The 20223-nt window shown below is 36.5% G+C and overlaps 1 protein-coding gene across 3 annotated transcripts in view; it reads right to left on the reverse strand.

Annotated features, from left to right (window-relative positions):
* LOC129718979 (dopamine D2-like receptor) overlaps positions 1 to 13145 on the reverse strand; it is a 117482-nt gene extending 104337 nt beyond the window's left edge. For 2 of the 3 annotated variants that reach the window (XM_055670271.1, XM_055670269.1), the window contains exon 1: positions 12553 to 13145. The gene's annotated coding sequence lies outside the window, so the exon portion shown is untranslated. The remainder of the gene's footprint in view (positions 1 to 12552) is intronic. The other variant, XM_055670270.1, reaches the window with a different exon arrangement.
* Between the last annotated feature and the right edge of the window lie 7078 nt (positions 13146 to 20223).

Below are 20223 nucleotides of genomic sequence, written 5' to 3' on the forward strand. Positions count from 1 at the left end.
GAAAATTAAATAAAAAACGCAAAGAGAGATAAAAAAGCAAAAACAGAATGCGTAGAGCGAAAAAATCAGAAAAGGCAGAGAGAACAAACAAGGAAATGGAAAATTTTAACATCCCATTGCAAACCCAAGGAATTGAAAGAGGGAAGAATAAGAAGAGAAAAAAAACAGTTTAAAAATAATAGCAAAACACAGCGATAGGAAAAGAGAAAAAACATGACAAGCAAAATTAAGGAAATGAAAAATAAAAAATAAAAGAAAAACAAATAGATATTTAAGCAAGAAAAAAGATATCAACAAAAAAGATGAAGGTAAAAGAAAAGGAAACAGAAAAATTAAAGCAAGAAATTTAAAAAGAAATCATTGATATTTTTAGTGACAATTATTTATTCCAAAAAAATGAAAATAGGTCAACGAAGGAGATAGATAGAGAGAGAGATAGGTAGAGAGAGAGAGAGAGACTGAGAGAGAACAAAATTGCTAACCCGAAGAACGAGCGAAAGAACGAGGTAAGTAGGAAGAGATGTAGGTTTATCAAAAGCGCAAATATCGATAGTAAATAATTAGAATACGTTAACTAAAAAAATATAGCAATACAAAAATTACGAAAAAGAAAAAAAAACCATAACAGAAATCAAGAACAAGAAATGAACAGCAAGAGAGAAGACAAATGAAAAAATAACAAGAATAATAACAACAAATTGGATAACCAAGGGAACAAGAAGATTGACAAAACTGCCTTGGGGCATTTTCCAGTCGGCCCTTTGGAGCACTTTTATACCTTCGGTTTTGCTAGTGATTGCTACATCTTTCTAGGAGAAAGGCAAAACATATCTATAAAAAATTAGGAAAAAGAACATAATACATATAGCAAGAGAGCAAAAAAAAAACAAGAGAGAGAACGACAAAAAAATTTAAAAAAAGGAAAAACTTCACATTGGAAAATGCAGAAGAGATAAAAAAAGATCATAGTAGAACAAAAAACAGAGGCAATAACAAACGAGAAAAATACAGGAAAAGATAAAGAAAAGTTTATATTTGGAAACTAGCAAACTCGAAAGAGCAGTTAGGAGAAGAAAAGAATAAATAAAAAAAAGCTGGAATATAAAGATAAATAGGGTGAAAAAAAGTATTGAAAACAAACAACGAGAGAAATGAAAAAAGGAACAAAAATAAGAAACTAAAAAGTAAAACAAGAGAAAAAAAAAGAACATGTTGAATCAGATTCAAAAACTTAAACTGAACTATTGAGAAAAAGTCAAGCATTTGTTTTACTTTGTGCTTCTGAAGGAACAATTATTGAATTTGGAAAAAACAAGAACAAAAAAAAAATAGGTATAGAAAGTGAGGGCAAAAATGATAAAAGCTAAATAGATAAAAGATAAAAAAAAAAACAAAAATAGTATACGTAGAACACTACTTATACAAAAAATAAAAAGAAGGGAAAACAACGAGTAAGCACTATAGGAGAAAAAATGAGCAAACGAAAAAAATAACTTCAAATTGGACAAACAGAGGGCATGGAGAATGGAATAGAACAATCATAGTCAAACAAGAAACAGAGGTGATAACTAGCGAGGAAAAATACCGAAAAAATAATGAAAAATGTGCGGTAGGAATTTCTTGAATTCGAAAGAGCATCTAGGAGAAGACAAGAAATAAGAGGAAATTCGGGAATAAAAAGAAAAATGGGGTGAAAAAGAAATGATAGCGAACAAACAACGAAAATAGAAAAAGAAACAGAACAAACAAATGAACGAACAAATAAAAATTCAAACAAGAAAAAAGTGAAAAACAGTGTTAAAAAAGTAAAATAGAAACACAAGTCGGACTCGATTATATAATTATATATAGACTCGATTATACATAAATTTGGACTCGCTTATATATATATAGCAGTCAGGGCTGTCATTCGCACACTCATTGCGCTCAGTGTGTAAATTTTACGTCAAGGCACAACGAGAACGGTACCTACACATTTTGACAACCAACAGGCACAAAGAGAAAGAGCGAAAACGAAATGACTATGAAAGATATCACCAAGTGAGAAATATTTCAAGAGAGGGAGAACGGAACAACACTTTGTGCTGCCTTTTGTGACACATTGCGTGAGAACAAAGAGCTTCAGTTTGAGCAGTTTGCGTTGCGTTGCGGGTAGAAAAAATAGCGGAGAAAAGGAACCAAGAAAGGACCATATAAATTTTTGAGAATTCATTTAAACACGATTCTCAATGGCGTGGACGTGTTTCTTAGGACATATTACGCACGTCCAGACATGTTTCTGTCCCGGTATTCATATACAATCGCTACATGCATTCACTACTGATACCGTTTATTAGAGTGATAATAACTTTTATTGTCCTTCGTCGCATTTAGAAGTTTGTTCAGTCGAAAAGTGAAACTTTAACCGATCAATTTTTTCATTTTTTGTTTTTGGATAACACCAGATCTCGATGTTTCATGCATTTTTAAGACATTTGGCATCAGAATTTTCAGAAATTTTTGAACTACCTGTGCGTTTTTTTCATTGGTCACAAAATAATGCTTTCGTGTTCCCGAAGTCAGATTAAGCTGAAGTTTAGTATGGGAACTTTTTTCGAAGACGAAACTATTTAGCCTTACTTCTAAACGAAATTCGAAAAGTTGATTTCTATTGCCACCCTACTGTTCATGTACGAGTCATATTGCGGCTATCTCCGGGAAGAAACCATTTTAGTTTTGAAAAAAAAAACCCATTGAGCAGCACTGGAAATTAGCTCCTAAATTATTTCAGTAGGAGTCAAATGAAGTGCAGAAACCAAAAAAAAAAAATAATACAATAATCATTCGATTGTCAAATCCTATAATTATTGCCCCAAGCAACGCACAAAGTAAGACACAATGTGTGGTGTCGCACATTTTGGCAAATACCCAAAGTGTACTCAGTCGTATTTTTTCGGTGCGAAAGAAATACAAAAGAGCGAATGGAGAGAAGAGAACACAAACGAAATATTGGGAGTGGCACGCACGGTTTGATGGCAAATGTGTTATGTACAAATTTGTGTTGTGGTTCTGTCTGCAATGAGGTGAATTCCAGCCCTGATAGCAGTAATTTTATTTTTCAAATCAAAATGCTAGTAATGGAATGCTGATATGTAGCAATGGAATGTTCATAAAATACGTAACGCTTAATGCAAACGGAGGAAGGCTGTCTGACAAAGCGTTGCAACCCATAAAGAAAGTTTTGAAGATCTACAGAAACAGAAAGAGAATAAGTTGAAAATAGTTATTCTTGAACCACGTGAAAAATATACGTTCTCTAATGATTCATAAATTTTAAAAAAAATAAGAAAAACGAAAAAAAAATTGTAAAAAAAATAAAAAAGTTCAAGAAACATTTTAAAATAAGTGAATAAATAAAAAAAAATAAAAATATAAAAAAAATTCTAATTTTTAAAAACATAAAAAACGAGTCGACAAATCAACATACGCTGATTCAAATTTTTCGTTTCGTTTGCAATTTTGCAATTCCACTAGAAGAGGGCAAGCAATTTAATCGTCCAGTTTTTGAATTGGCTGAAACTACGCATGATGTTTCCATGGGCAAAAGATGCCATTTTATGTTATTGGCTCAATTTTTTAGAACACGACTCATTTTTGACAAATATTTTTAGAGTCAAAGTGGTTTATTTGATCAGAGTGACGAATTCGGCAAAGTTGTAGATAATATTTTCGTCTTTTCGAAAAATATAAAAAAGCAAAGCTTTGGTGCTACATTCCAATTCGGAATTTAACCTTCTGTTTTATTATACACAGACTTCGCAGCCGACTGTTTAGTGTACAGGACGATTGCGGGACTAGCGCTACGATCCTACTGAAACTAACAGTCTCTCCCATACCGAGACTCGAATCTACGACGACTGGCTTGTTAGGCCAGCATCGTACCTTGAGACCTTCTGGGAGATGCTAAAAAAATATATAACTCTAAAAAAACTTTTTTTTAAAAAAAAGGGGACAAAAAATTATTTAAATTAATTGATTATTTAAGAAAGCTTATTTTTCAAAAGTTATTTTTTTTTTAAATTACAAAAGATTACCCATTCTTCGAGTACTGTCCGATCATAGAGAAATAAAAAGAAGAGAATCAAAAAAGGAACGTCTACGCAAAGTTTCAGCCAAATCAATTATGACAATTAAAAAAAGTAAAACAGACTACTCAATTAAATAAAAATAAGTATAAAATATTGTTTTTTGGTAAAAAATATTTTTTTTTTATTCTCGTTAATTTTCCGTCGGTCTAGTTCCGCCACTGTTGTGGCCAATCACCGACGCCCAGGGAGGCGACTCCACACCCAGGACCCTAACTCACGACCCGTTTATTAACGGACCGGCGCCAACGGCTTTACTTCCTCATGCGATGGAAGGCGTGATCCCAGAGATTTTTCGCCTCAGAAAATCTCCCGGTGTCGGCTAGGATTGAATCTAGACCAGTTGGGTTGGTTGTGAGTGGATCACGCCACCTCACAACCATCGACACCTATGTCGGCGGTGGGATTCGAACCCAGGCGTTGACCGTGGTTGGCGGAGACGTTACCAACCACACTAGGCCCCCGCTCTGGTAAAAAATATGTTTTCCGACTTTTTGGGGAAATCAAACAACAAAACATTCATGTAAAATAAATAAAAAAACCTTTTTTTTAAATTAAATATAGTGAAAAAAATCAAAGACTGTGTTTCATCGAGTCCGTGTAAAAGAAAAATGAAGTAATTTTTAGTTTGAGCTTCTGTAGAAACAATCAAATTAGAAATAAAGTAAACGAAACAAAAATAAAAAATGTATAGATAGAGAGAGAAAAGCAGCAAAAATGATAACCAGAATAAGAACGAGAAGAAAAGAAGGCAGTAGAAACAGAAAAAGAGAAATCGAAAGCCCAAAGAGAGATTAACATAGAAGAAACAGAACATGTAACAAGAAACAATTATAACAAAACGAATGTTAGAAAATGAAAAAAAAACCTAAATTAATTCACCTAGCGGTGAGACCCAACCTTTCTCATTCGAACTTATTATTTGTTAAAAAAGATTTACACCAACACTTAAAAAATACACCTTGATAATTTCTGCTGGATTTGTTATTAATTCTAAACAACAAAGTTTTGGTAGCCAACAGCACAACTATACCGAACATTTAAAATATAACATTCACACACATATGAACATACATTAACACATAAACATGCAAATAACATTAAATCCGTTCAAATATATGATGCGATTTTGGTTTTGATCGTGGTATAATCGATTTGTACTCATATACTGCGTATAAATATTTAGATGGTTTATGTCAACTTTAGTCAGTAAATTTAAATAATTTATAATTAAATGTTATACATTAATTTGAATGATGTTATCAGTGAATATGAAATTCTTTAACGCAGTTGATATTACTGATCGTTTCTGAGGGGCATCCAATGAATGGGCAAATACCAATCAATAAGAGTTCTTGAAACCTGGATTATACCCAGTGGCCAGAATCCGATCTCAAAACCCATTTTTAATCCAGATGACCACTTCTGGTTGCCTGATAATAATAAAATCAAAAAATTCATCATAAAATTGCCGAACTGCCTGATCTGCCGAAGATGGCGACAGTTTTCGATCAACAGCCAAAAGTGACAAATATCATCCAATACGATTTGGGTAAGCGTTATGATACCATGAGGCAAGAAATCTTCTTTAGACAGCATTTTAAATTTCTAGACTGTAACTTCCAGTTTCTGGAAACCAGTCTAAAAGGGACAAACATTACGCAATGTGAGTTTTTCATTATATCCACTCTTTGGATTTTAGAATATTTATGTTGTATTTGAAGGAATAATTGATGCATAGTATTTGAAATTTACCGTAATATTTGTACTACATAATTAGTTTTTCTATCATAATGACTCCTAATTTCGAACTTTGATCAAAGCAGCTAGTTTGCAACTGACTTTTTCTCTACTGTCTGTATACCGGAAAAGCTCAGTAACAAGAGACCCTGTGACTATGGTCCCAGGATCGGCTTACTACTGGGTATTCAGAGGGGCTTCGCGAACAACTGTGCGGACTACTTTCTCCTTGCTATTTGAGCTATTGTATTCTGATTATATTTAAAAAGGAACTAATTGTGTAAAAAAAAACTATTTTAGGTATTAAAAGTAATTATTTTTAGCGGGAAAATTGGGTATTTTATTCATCTTTTCTATTGTAAGTGTGTAGGTGTGTGGGTGGCGGGATGGCTGATGATCGGTACGTACCGCTGCTTACGTTGACGCTGCTGCTGCTCGGTGTGGGCGACCCCATAGATGTGACCTTTCACTTCTGGAGGTAGTTCAGATAAAATTTTTTGACCGCAATTAAAAAACTTTTCATTCGTAATTTTATTAGCGTTATGTGGAGGAAAGTACACAGAGGCGAATACGTGTGTTTCACCTGCTATGTGCGATTTTATCCAAATGTGCTCGAATTCTTTGAATTTTGGTGCAGCAACAGTTTCTGAATTAAAATTCACAGAGACCGCTATGAGGACTCCTACGCCTGACTTCTTTTCGGATTCTTGAAGATTCCTGTCATTCCTGAATACATTAAACATATTTCCAAAGATTTCTTCACTTTTGACACTCTCATCCCAGTTTGTTTCAGTCGCCAATATGACTGAAAAGGATGAGTCTAAAAGATTGTTGTAAATTTGTTTCATTTTGGCTGGGCCTTTCATGCGATTGAAATTTTGACAATAAACCAAAATTTCAGTCGCATTTTGTGTTGGTGAAGAAATTTTTGGGGATATGGTGGTTGACGATGTTTGAGGGTTGGTGAGTGTTACCTGTAAGTCTTCTTCTTTCTCATCGAAAGGGGTCGTTATTTCCGAAAACTCGGTTTGTAAAATTTGTCGGTGCTTTCTCTTAGTTGTTGTAGGCGGTGTGTTCGTTCACTGGATAACGATGTCCGATGAGACTGCAGGTCTGCTAAAGCGTCATCGCGTGATATTTTCAGTTCTTCATGTACGTCCAGAAAAATTTCACGTAGCAGGTTTTAGTCAATTGGTAGTCCTTCAGCTGCCAGCATCACCGATGCACTAATTTTGGTGATTCCTCGAATGCATACCGTTATTGGCTGATCATGCAGTAAAGCAAGGAAAGTTCGTACCGTATCCATAATTTTGTGATCACGCAGCCGTGCTTTCAGATAGCCCTTGTCACCAGCAGCGGATTGCTCCGTTAGTCTGACAATCGGTGGACGCATAGGATCTAGCAGCGGAGCAGTATTTTCCGGTTCTGACTGTGAAGTAGTGCTCTGTGTTGTACCTTTTTCAGATCGATACGGGTTGATAGTTTCTCCTTTCCTGAAGTTGATGAGTTTTGGAGCAGAAAGTGCTGCTATCGGATGGTCGGTTGATGAGAGTGGCCCGGCGAATTGAACTTTTGCTGTGGCTAGTAATTGTTTGTCTGATGCGTTGATGCGTTGATAGTTTTGCGTACCGCTGTGCTGGTTGTTTTGTTTACCGGTATGAGTGATTTGTTGTTTTCTTTTTTTACGGTTTCTTTTAGCTTTTTCGGCAGCTTTTACTTGTAGTCTTCGAGACCGTTGCTTGGCATCATAAGTGGACCAGTCCTGCTTCCATTGCCATTTGTTACCTAGAAATCTCCATCCTGGACATGTATGGTCCGCTTTCGGGTAGAAAGCTTTTTCAGCTAGTTCTTCCTGCAGATTTTTTTTGAGGTTTTGCACTGCATGTGTTGGTCACCTGAAGATTGGAGACAGTCCCTGAGACAAATTTCACCTTCTCGAGTATTTCAGTAAGTTTTGAGTCATTATTTGTATGAGGTTTCAATGACTCAGCCACTGTGATTGAACTAATAAAATTGCTAGTCAGGCTTGAGAGCCGTTCGTCAAAATATTTATGTATTTTTTGTGGCATCGTTGAAAACGACTCGCTGATGCCGCTCAATGTCGTGTGCAATCTATTGTCACACGACTTTATGTGCTGCCCGACCGCACTGCACATGTTTTGATTGCATTTGTTAATCGCTGACAAAGTTTCTTTGACATCATTAAGCAGGTGCTCAATACTGTCGAACAATTCTGACACTAAGCAGAATTTTTTCATATCCGCGGCAATTCGATGATTGGCGTCCGTCTGTCGATGTATTGCCTCCACAAGCTGCTCCTGTTGATGAAGCAGCTTCCGTACGTCAGCTTTCTTCCGGAGAATTTCTTGACATTCCGTACACACTGGCGCCATATAAGATGTGATGAAAAGTTCGCGGTGTCGTTGTACGCCGATACACGCAGCATGGTAAGTTCTACTGCAGAACTCGCACTTCCAAAGAAAGCGGTCGTCGTTTATGCTGCACGAATTTACACCGCACGGCATGGTTATTTACGTTAATACACTAAGCGGAAGAGTTACGACACGGTCAGCAAAAACACGCGACGTTGTCAAGGTGTGAAAAAAAAAAAACAAAAAAAATGTATACTATACAAGTTAATTGCGGAGCGAAAAGCAAACGCGTCCGCGCCCGATGACTGTTCGAGGCGAAAAAAAGATTATTGACAGAGGCGGGGAGCGGGGAGATAGCCAAATCAAGCGCTGGCTGCTACTTTGGTGGTTCTGGTGGGCCCAGGACGATACCGAAGTGACCGTGCCGAGAGGGGAAAGTCCTCCTTTACCATGATGGCTCCAAACCAGAAGATGATCGTTGGTCCTTTACGGGTTAGACGTCGTGTGCTAATTTAGCCGTATGCCACGGTCTAATCCACTTTCGGTTTGATGATTCACAATTCGCAACTACCTTCGAATTTGCAAATTTATGACGTTGAGCACACGACTACCAGACACTATCTGATGATGGCTGGCCTCTTGGGCCACTAAGACAGCTTTTGGCGCGGTTTTCTGCGCCAATCGTTCTCGATGACTGTATAACAGAATTCCTTCTCCTCAACCTGTCTGTCATACTGGATGGGTGCTGCCTATTTTACCACCCACTTGTACCCACTGTGTGATGTGTATATTGTTTTAGTGTGTTAACAAATTTCGGTATTTTTACTTTTTTTTATTTTGACTAACCCTTCTAACCTATTTTTTACAAACAACATTAATATACAAATACATTTTACTAACCCTACTTATGATAACCCTTAAATATAAACGTGAAAGTATGATTGAACATTGAAGCACAAATAAAAATCATACAGGAGTCTGTAACCGACGGTTACAAGTTTTAAACAGCCTTTGGGTGTTGATTTTTTGTAAGTTTGAAGAACAACCTGTTCGTTTGACATCTGTTTACTTTAAATAAGCCGTGTGGCCCCGAAGGTTAAACTAAGAAAGAATAAAAAATTATAGCTTTTCCTGTGATTTTATTCTCTTTCTAGGGCAACTCATGTGAGCTTTAGAGCAGCATTTTTTTCGATTATGTCAACCAGTGTTATAATCAAATGAAATGGGTACCAATAAAGCAACTAAACCTTCAATTTAAAACTAAGATTGTTGAAATTAGTCATGCCTTCTTTGGCAAAACGAGTGAATTTAAAAAAGTTTTCTGAACACGTTTCTTTTCATAACCTTCGAACTTCATGTTCAATCATCATAAAATTCGTTATTTAGGGGTTTTGAAGACAGTCCGTTCATTTGATACCATTTTTGTTCAAATCGGTTGTGTAGTTTCTGAGATAATGAAGTTTTGTGATTTTCTCATTTTGATACTAACCTCGAAACTGAAAATTCGATTACAATAAATTTCAATAGGATCTTATGGGACAACTATACCTTTCATTTGCAATTAATTCCATGGAAATCGGTCCATCCATCTCTGAGAAAATCGAGTGAGATTGGAAGAACGTTACTTACAAACATACACACACACACGCACACACACATACAGAAAATGCTCAGCTCAACGAAATAAGTCGATTGATAAACGAGAACCGAGCCTTTGGAGTACTTTCATACCTTTGGGTTTGTCAATGATTGCTATACCTTTCTAGGAGAAAGGCAAAACGAGAATTAGGAACAAGAACGGCAACAGAGAAAAAAAATAAAAAAGGTAAGCATAGTCAAACAAGAAAAAGAGAGAAAACTAAACCATAAAAAATATAGAAGTTGATTAGGGATAACGTATGAATTTCCAAAACTCGAAACGAAAAGAAAAAAAGTATCGATAAGAGAAAAGGAAATAGAGATAATATGAGTGAAAAAATAAAACGAACAACGAAAGAAAATAATGAACAAATAACAAAAGATAAAAAACTGAAGGAAAAGTATGCAAATCACAGTGTAAAAAGAGAAAAGAATAAAATCAACAAGAGTAAAAATTAGTAAAACAGGACGTTTGAAAGTAAAACAATGAATTTTTCGAACTTAATTTCTATTTTTAACAACGGCTTGTTCACGTTAACACGCAAGTTCATTAAGCAGACAGTATATGAAGTAGAGAGAATGAAAAATAAGCGAACTGGAAATATGATACAGATTTGGAAAAATATACCGCATCCCGACGGGACATGAACCCGCAATCTCCCTGTCTCCGGCATGGTGTTTTGACCAATTAAACTACGGGGGACGGTGGCACTGTTCCACAATCTATATCGTATCACATTCCGCTGCCGACTTATTCTATTGCTCATCCCTAACTACACACACTGCTGTGCTAGCGTTATTTATAGACTGAAAGGAATGTCTCATCACACACAGAAGAGTCAGCTGATGCTGATAACTCTTATAGACTTGTTGTCAATGAAGTAAAATGTTGTTCTTTTGAATTTTTGCAGACTGTTATGAAATTGAGAAATAATAACAAAACAGAGAGGGGAAAAAGAGAGAGAGAGAGAGAGAGAGAGAAAAAGAGGGAGAGAGGAGAGCAAAAATGATAACTAGAACAAAAACGAGAAGAAGAAACGAATCCTTTCGTGGAAGGTAAAAAAAATAGAACACGCAAATTAGCTGTACGTTTCTTGTTTCTATGGTCTAAATTTCATGACAATATTGAAATCATATTAGTACAAAAATTTCAAAAACAAAAAACAAAGGAATCAGCAAAGAAACAAGAAAAGAACAGCAACAGAAATGAAATAAGGATGGAAAACCAGGGACACGGAGAATAGAAAAAAGTAAGCAAGGCCAAAAAAGAGGCACTGGTAGAAAGATAGCTTAAATATAAAAAATGCCTAAAATTATGAAGAAAAACAATAAATGCTCTGAAATTGAATGAGCACTAACAAAAAGAATAAACACATTGATAGGAAACAAGAAACGGAGAAAATAAGAGTGAAAAAATACAAAAAAAAGTTTTAAATGGTTTGTGACTGTTAATGGTTTGCTTTAGCATTATCCAGGGCGCAATTCCAATAGCACACTCTGGTTTCAATTTCGTTTGAACATTCCTGATTGTGCTCCAAATGGAGTTCGAGAAAAAAATAAACACAAAATTCTAGGCTACGTAATGATGTCGTTTCCTGTCTGTTGGACTCAGTGGTTTTTTTAACCGGCTTCATTCACAATCTTATGCGCAATTAATTTACCACCAGAAGCTATTTTCGGAGCCGTGTTTCGACAGTTGATTCCGCGAACTAAATTGGCGTGAAGGAATTGTGAAACACCAGAAATGTGGAAATGCGTCATTTATTTTTTTTCGCCCATCACCGAGGGTGACGCTCAACCAGAGGGCAATATATATTAACTTGACGCGAAGTTTATTTGAACGATAAAGGACGTGAATTGTTTCCAGGAAGCGGTACTGAGATTTGGTTGCTCGCAATGTTAAGTTTGTTTTTATTCACCACAACTTATTTGTTCGTTTATAAAAGATAAAACTTAAAATGTTGAAGATTAAAGTTGAAAGGTGTAAAGTAAATAATAAAAGGTTAAAGGTACAAAAGAGGTAATTAGAAATTAAAAAATTTTAAACATTTCATAATTTATTTCTCTGTCTGGTGTGTTTCAGAAATCTAATCAATTTGAATAGCGCACTCTTGTCTCAAAATTCCTGATATTACTGCTAGTGGAATTCGAGAAATGAATTAAATACTCCGAAAGCCTCTGCTGTGTAATGGTATCAGTTCCTGTCTGCTAGACTCTGTGGTTTTGAGCAACTCCGAGCACAATTCTGTGTGCAATTAATTTATCATCAAGCAAGTTGCTCATCCTTGAACTAAACTTGACGAAAGAATTTTGGATTTAATCGCTTCTAAACGTTCACCTGTTGCACTTTTCTAGATTTGACCAGTTTCTAAACAACTTTTTGGTTGTAGTTTACTTGCACATCCAGCCAAAACGAAACAGTTATAACTTGGTTGACCAGTTTGAACTTCTGAAGCTAGTACTTGTCGTGAAATGATGTGTGGTCAGTTTCAGACCCGAGTAAAACTTTGTAATTAAATTGCTGTTAGTTTTAATGTTGCTGCAGCAAACAGAAAATAAACGGCGAAGTTTTCATAAGTTGAACGCAATTTTAACGTTTTTAGCTGATACTGCATTTCCTCGAGCATATACCACATTTGATTAATTTAATTATAAAAAAGTTAAGGGTATCCACTTACTTTCGAATTATAACTGTAATCCGAGCGGAGTTGTTTCAAAACACACACGTCATTCACTGTTTTACGCACTGTTCGTTTACATGATCCGCTTTCCCAGAAAAAAAAAAAAAAAAAAAAAAAACAACAGCCGTTACACAAGCCGATTACAGCTTTTTGATTGCAGTATTATTCCTTTTCCATCACTATTGTAACGTTGCACTACTAAAACTACACCTTGATTCCGCTTACTGATGGACTTTGTGTTATGTTTTCACTATAAGTTATTTTAAAATAACATCCTATGCACACTCACTCTGCCCTAGAATCCTTTTCTCACAAGAGGATTAAACAAATGGCAGAACACACACAAATTGAGAATTATTGTTGTTTTTACACTACAAGTTGCTATTTGTTTTTCACTATCGCAGATATTATTATCATCTAAACTAGACTAGTTAGCCAGATGTTTCCTTCAAATTTAAACTGGTCAAATTAATTCAAATCGTTTTGATTCAACAGACGATTTTTAATAAACGTTTTGAACATTTCCGGTGAAGCTCGAACAAATATCTACTTGCGAGAGAGTACCGTTATTACGCACAACCTGCTCGGTTAGCAGCCAAACGCAGACTGATTTCAAGGATCTCGCCAGATGGAATGAAAAGGAATAGATGAATGAATCTACGAGTGCCGCACCGTATCGGGTGGATTCGATAGCATCGTGTCGTCATCAGCCAGCCGCTTGTCTGGTCTGGTCCCGACTCCAGTACTCTGGCGAGACGTGTAAAAGCATGAAAACGGATTTACGCTTTTCAATGGTGAAGCATTGGGAAAATATTGGCGTAATGGATTCGACAAGTAGCCTGGCAATTAAATTACTTCTATTCCTTCAGGTTCATCAGGATTCATTCGATTGGGATTGCATCAGTGCGTGAGTTTTACAGTATTGGACTTCGAGAAAAAAAAATACCCCTGGGGGTACTCGAAGGCCTTCAGGGGGTACGCGAAAGAAAAATCAGTAATGGCGGACAAAGCAATTTTTCTTTATACAGAGGCTCTTTTTTCTCTGTGGCTCAAAATTAAAACACAATTTTCAGCAGTCTTTGCTGTTGTAGGATAGATCTCTTCCATTAACAGCCAATTTTATATTGAAACAAACCATTAGGTCGGATTTTCATAGCAGAATGGGAAAAAATAGGAAAAATGGGTAGACATTCGTTTAGCCGAATAATGAAAATTTAATCTGAATAAAAGTTTTAACAACTAATTTCGAAGAGAATTTATAATTAATGTTTAGTATGACCACCATCGTGCCGAATTACTTCAAAAATACGATTTGGCATCAAATCGGACAGCTTTTGCAGTGTCGCCAAATTTATTTTAGCCCAACACTCTTTAATTGCTGACTTAAGGCTGGAAACGGATTCAAATTGACGTCTGTTCGCATAAACCAACCTAGCCAAGATCCCCAGGAGTTTTTCGATGGGATTGCAATCAGGACTACAAGCTGGTCAGTCCAGTAATGAGATGCTTTTCTCAGCGAACCAAGTCTTCGACTGCTTGGAGACGTGAATTGACGCATTATCCTGCTGAAAAATAACGTCCTCATTCGCGTTGTTCTTATAATGGCTGATCAAAACGTCATCCAGAAGCTCCAGATACATTTCGGAATTCATTCGGGTTGAAATGAAACAAATCGGAAGCTTCGTATGGTAAGAAAAGGCGCCCCACATCATTACACTTCCACCTCCAAAATTTCGCTTCGATCTGACAACACTGGTTTGATCCAAATCATGCCAATAGAAACTGTAGCAGTCCGGTCCATCCAAATTGAATTTCTTCTCGTCAGAAAACACGACATTACGCCATTCCGCCTTCCACTCCATGTATTTCCTTGCGAACTTGAGCCGATTCTGCTTATGTATGAGGGTGAGCTTCGGTTTCCCTTGAAGTTTCCTCCTTTCCATTTTATGTTCGGTGATTCATTTAAAATTCGGGCAATTTGTCTGGGAGTCACAGGAACATCCAGTTTTACCTTTATCTGGGAGCACGACAATCGATTCCGTGTAGCTTCGTGTCTTATTTGACCTTTCAGCCTCAACGAAACTTTGGTGTTCCCTTTGGTAGGATGCTTAATGCCATATTTCGAGCCTTTTTTGAGAACATTTCGTACCGCTTTCACAGACCGACCAATTTTTCGCGCGATTGAGACATTAGAGTGACCGTCCACCTTAAAAAGCATTATAATACGCCGTTCTTCCTCTGTCAACCGATTACCTTTCGCCATTGCTGATATTCCAATGTTTATCATCAATAAACCAAAATTGAACTGTGAATTTTTACTCACCTAGTAGATTGAACGTTGTTTAGTCGAAATATACTGTAAACCACTTTAAAAAACCACGATCGTTGTACAAAAGCAAATATTCCACGTGCCTCGGCTAAACGAATGTCTAGGACGAAAACGTTGCTTAAATGTTTATAAACACCGCAACGCGAACGTTTTCGTGAAAGCGGTTGAAGTGTTTTACCGCTACGACTAAAGTAATATCGAATAGAAAATGCAGTTGATATTTTTTCTCGAGCATTTTTAAAATTATCGATGCTCGGCTAAACGAATGTCTATCACTGTAATACTTCATTTATTGTTCAATCTTGCTCTTAAAACATGACTGTAGCAATCAAACAAACCTTAGTTCAATTTGAAACCTGAACTAGACTACCACAACATGATCTACCACTATTTTTTCCCATTCTGCGAGAAAATTCCAAACCACGGGGTACAATCGATATGGATAATATCGCCAAGGGGTACGCGGACAAAAAAAGGTTCAGAACCGCTGGTCCAATGCAACCGTATGATACCCGTATCAGGCTACCTGGAAGAAACTGATTCGAATCCGTACTGAAACGCTTGTTGACATTTGCCATGGCGAAATGCAGTGAATTTTTCACTAATCAAACTCTGGTGCAAGCTACGCAGACTAGGCACATTGAGGCATAAGAGATTTGCTTCTCTGTTTTCGTTGGAAATATACTAAGGTTATTTTTCAAACGGTTTTTTACACGTTTTAAAGTGAATTTCAAAATTTACGCGCTTTTTGAAAGGAATTTTTCCGAACAGTCGTTTTTACGCGGCATGTTTTTAATGGTTTTTCATTTTCACATTGTTTATTTAGAGTTTCCGATGAGTTTGCTCAATCCTATTACTAAATATTCACTAATTTGGTCTAATCTTTTTATATTTTCCTTGATATTAAGTTCGATTCACAGATGCAAATAATACTGTTATTGATTCTTTTTCGAAAGTATTTTGCAAAAATTATTGAAATCTTTTAGCAAATGAAGTTTTTTTACGTGGTTTTTTACGCAGATTCCGGAATTCACGCGATTTTTTTTCACGCTACGTTTATCCCGCGTAAACAAAGACTTTAGTGTATGCTAAAAAGAGGTGCAAATTCTGCAGAAATTCTTACACAGCTAAACCTGTACGTACGTACTTGAAACGAGACTATGGCAGCGAGATTTTTTATCTATCGATGTCTGTCGCATAGCATACGATTACCAGCAGAAGCCGATTCAGGTTTTGACTACCAGCTTTGCAGGGGTCCACTGAGGGGCCACTTCCAGGGAATCAGCGTGCGTCGAAAAAATTGACAGTCAGTATTTAAACGGTTTGCCTGTCTACCTCTTAGCGATTACGTTGAAGTTTCTGGAATTTGAATCAAAGGCGAGTTCTGAATTCCTGTTATCATGTTTAAATGAATATGTGAATACCAACGTTGAATTTTCATGAAGGGTGTCCCACATTAAATTGCGTCACGGTAAAAACGCTGTAGGAAATTGTTCGTTGGGTAGTTCCTTTGAAAATCTGGCTAGAAGTAGTTCCAAATGTATTATTTACAGATTATTCAGATAGGTTATGCGACATCTGTTTGTCGATATTGTTTAGGTGCTGTGAGCAACGTAGTGATTGTCTTGTTCCACTTACTGAACCTTCTAGCGCCCACTCAGATAAACGTTGAAAAAAATATTCAGGATGATTTCTATTAATTCTGGATTCCCTATACCCTGGTCCAACAAACGATTGGACGGATATTACGTTGCAAGATCTGTATCTTGCGCAAATTCTAGAGATCCATTTGAGGAGGTCCTAGTTTGGCCGAGAGTTCATACTAATGGTTCAAATCAATACAAACGTCGTGGATAGAAACACGTGAACAATTCTCGCTGAAACAAGGCCACTAGGTGCACAAAGTCTTTCAAGTTTGATATAAATGCACATAGTCATTAGAAATAGAGAAAAAATGATATTGCCATTTTTGTTTTATTGTTAATATTTGTTGACCTCTCGGTCACCAAGCAAAATTCAGCAATGCTTGATGTTTATTGAGCTATATCTCTGAAATTTTTTATTTCGTATGTCGTAATACTCATGTACGAAACAAATACATCTCATTCATTCTGGCCTCGCCTTTATTTTCAGCTCCTACAGTTTTTCCTCAGTTTCGTAACACAGATGTACAAAAATGATTTCTTGTGGACATTCTGTCGAGCCGGACCGATAGAGCACTAATTAAGGCAACAAAATAACATGTATTTTATCGTGTTGCGCGGCTTGGAAGAAAAAAATCTTCCCGTCCCCGTGTCGCATGGAAGCAGATTGTTGCGTGTTTGATATTGCCGATGGTGGACATAAGTATCGAAATTCTGCTGTGATGTCTAACCATAACCGTCTTCTTCAAGGCGTTACAGTTTATTAATAACCATTAATAATGGTCTTAAACATTTAGTAGCCTTGAAAAAGGCCGATTGCTGCAATTGAAATTTTCATACGATTCATGGTCAGATATACCCGCTGCAACTGCTACGCTATTCGTAGCCATGCCACAGTTGTGGCCGCAATACGCTGCCATTGGTATCCGCTGTCTCTGCATCAGCTAGCCCAGCTATTCTCTATCGCTGGTATCCACTGCACTGCTACTGCTGCTGCTAAGGGATGAATACTGTTGTCGCTGTCTAGAACTATTATGAGCGGCTTCGGCTGAAACAGGCTCTTATATAGACCAAATAGCATATTTTTAATTGCAAGGTATATGATTCTGTCGACCGTGCTTGGGAAGCAATCATATAGCGACTAATCAGAGGTCGAATTTTTCGTTTTGACAAGACTTGACAATTTTCAATAGTACAATAGTGTGAATAATACAATTACAAATATCTTAATTTGGGAAGAATCTTAGAAGATTTCTCAATCTATTGTTGCAAGAACGAAGGAAATCCATCGAATACTAACCGATTTATTAGCATTTGAAATTGGACATATTTTTCACTTTTTTCGGTTTTAGATTTTCATTTCACATCCCTATGTAGCCGAACTTCCTGAGAGAAGTATTCTACTTCAAAATAAGATTTTGAACGTGTTCGTAACTACCGCTTTTTGATCTGAGATCAGCATTGGAAATCTGAGAAAATACTACAAGGTATACAGCCCTAGGGTTGTATGAAATGGTGACGTGAGACTAAACACTGTAATTAGGGCATTTTTTGTTACAAAATATACAGAGTCTGCAGACAGAATCAATGAGTTTGCTCAGCGACTGTACGTATTTTCACTTTCAGCCTCCCCTGGAATCCAATTTTTGAAATATACTCAACAACACTCGAAAGAATATCGTTTATATTTGGCGATATTATGCCTGTCGTATTTTTTTGTGCAAACAACATGTATTTGACAAGACACAAGCATATCGTGCTTGTTGAAGAAGCACCAAGAATTTCTCGTAATGCGTCAAAGTCAGAATTTGATAACTCTATATCCCCAAAAACCAAATCCAATAATACTAACGTTATCATAATGAATGGTTTTGTCTTATTTAACTCTGATTAAAACAAATTTATAATATTGATCTCATTTTCAAAATAATATGGAAGCCCTCACAAAGGTTCATTAATTGACAAACATAAGAAGATATGTGAAACAAAATTATTAACAAGTTCCAGCAAAAAATCGTAGCAATCAACAATTCTATTTTTGTTTTTTGCTTGACAATTTTTTTCATTTGCCTACAACTGCATTCGCTGTACAGTAACTGTTCGCTAACTGGGTGCTGTTTAACTGGGCTGCTTTTTAACTGGGCGTTCGCTAACTGGGCTATAGCCCAGTTAAAAAGCAGATGAACGTCAAAAATCAGCGTTTGGCATATTGCTGTCAAAACGAGATAGGGGCACATGAATAGTGAATTGAGATTGATTTTTTCAGTTCAATGGATTTTGGTTGTCATCACACATGCGATCCACTAGATGTTTATCTATTCGTTTCCAGGTCAAATAAATGTTTTATGAAAAGAATATGTTTCCAGGCAACGGTAAGTGCATATAAAGCACACGCAAGGCTAATAATTTATTTTTTCTTATTTTCTGTTCATCAGTCAGGATTCTTAGTGTATTGATTTGAAACATTTTCGAATTTTCGCTGAGAGTTTTGCCTAGCGCCATTACATCGAAATCCCCCTCGATATTTGACGACATTTGAAATGTCAGCCCAGTTAGCGAGCGACATTCGTTAACTGGGCTAGGCCCTCAGCCCAGTTAGCGAACGAACAGTGTATTACGAAGACAGCTAATATACGTTTATTATGGTAAAGCTTAGAATAATAGCACAGACTAACAGACGTAACACTGGAACCTAGCTCCATCACCACAAAAAACGATCATTTCAAATTTCCAATCGAATAACTGTCATCACGCGATAACGCCGTCTGGGGCGCTGTCATGCAGTCTCATACATATTTTGTGGTTTCTTATTTGACACATGCAGTAACGCTGGCGCTGATGTCCAAATACATGAAGCAGCGCGAACATGACAGCAGATGGTGCTAGTGTTATTAACGAAAAGTACTGGAATCATCCGAACGATGATTTTATTGAAAATTTGTTCGAAGTGTTATGTCTGTTAGTCTGTGATAATAGTATATCATCAAACAATTTTGCAATGTAAAAAGAGATTCTGAATGAATCTTAGTAAATAAACCAAAAATTTACAAGCATACGCACGCTCTTACTCTTTTATGAATGTGTATATTTGGGAATTTACTCTTTCGATATCATCCGGTCACGAATATTTAGTGAATATCGAAGATAAAATTAAATAAATATCCGTTGCGAAAATTTACATTTTTGTTGAGTAATTTATGGTAATCATTTTTATGAGATAAACTTTCAATCATCATCAGCAGTAGCATTGCAGTTTCTCCTCGATTGCACACGAATAGAAATGTACGAACAAAAGTGTACCACTGCAATACGAATAGTACCGCTGCAGTACGAATAGAAGTGTACCGCTGTAATGTACGAGTACCGCAGTAATCATAGACGACGAGAGACCTGCGGTTCTCTACTCCACTGGTACTGTTGCTTTTACCGGCATGTTTTCTTTCAAAACATCAATTTTTAATACGTTCTGAAAGCAGGTTTAGAAATTGTTCAAGAATGGGGGTTGTTTCAAAGTTTTCGGGAAACTTTTACCTTCGAGACATCATATTAGTCAAAAATGCAAAAATAAATTGACCTATTGGGACGGGAAGACTCCGTCAATTTTTATTTTGATATTGATACAGGGAATATCACAGGGAACGGATGGTGTTCATTCACGTCGTCTGTGCTAGGAATGCCCGCATGTAATTGATCCAT

Source organism: Wyeomyia smithii, chromosome 1 (assembly GCF_029784165.1).
Source record: "Wyeomyia smithii strain HCP4-BCI-WySm-NY-G18 chromosome 1, ASM2978416v1, whole genome shotgun sequence".
Lineage (NCBI taxonomy): Eukaryota > Metazoa > Arthropoda > Insecta > Diptera > Culicidae > Wyeomyia > Wyeomyia smithii.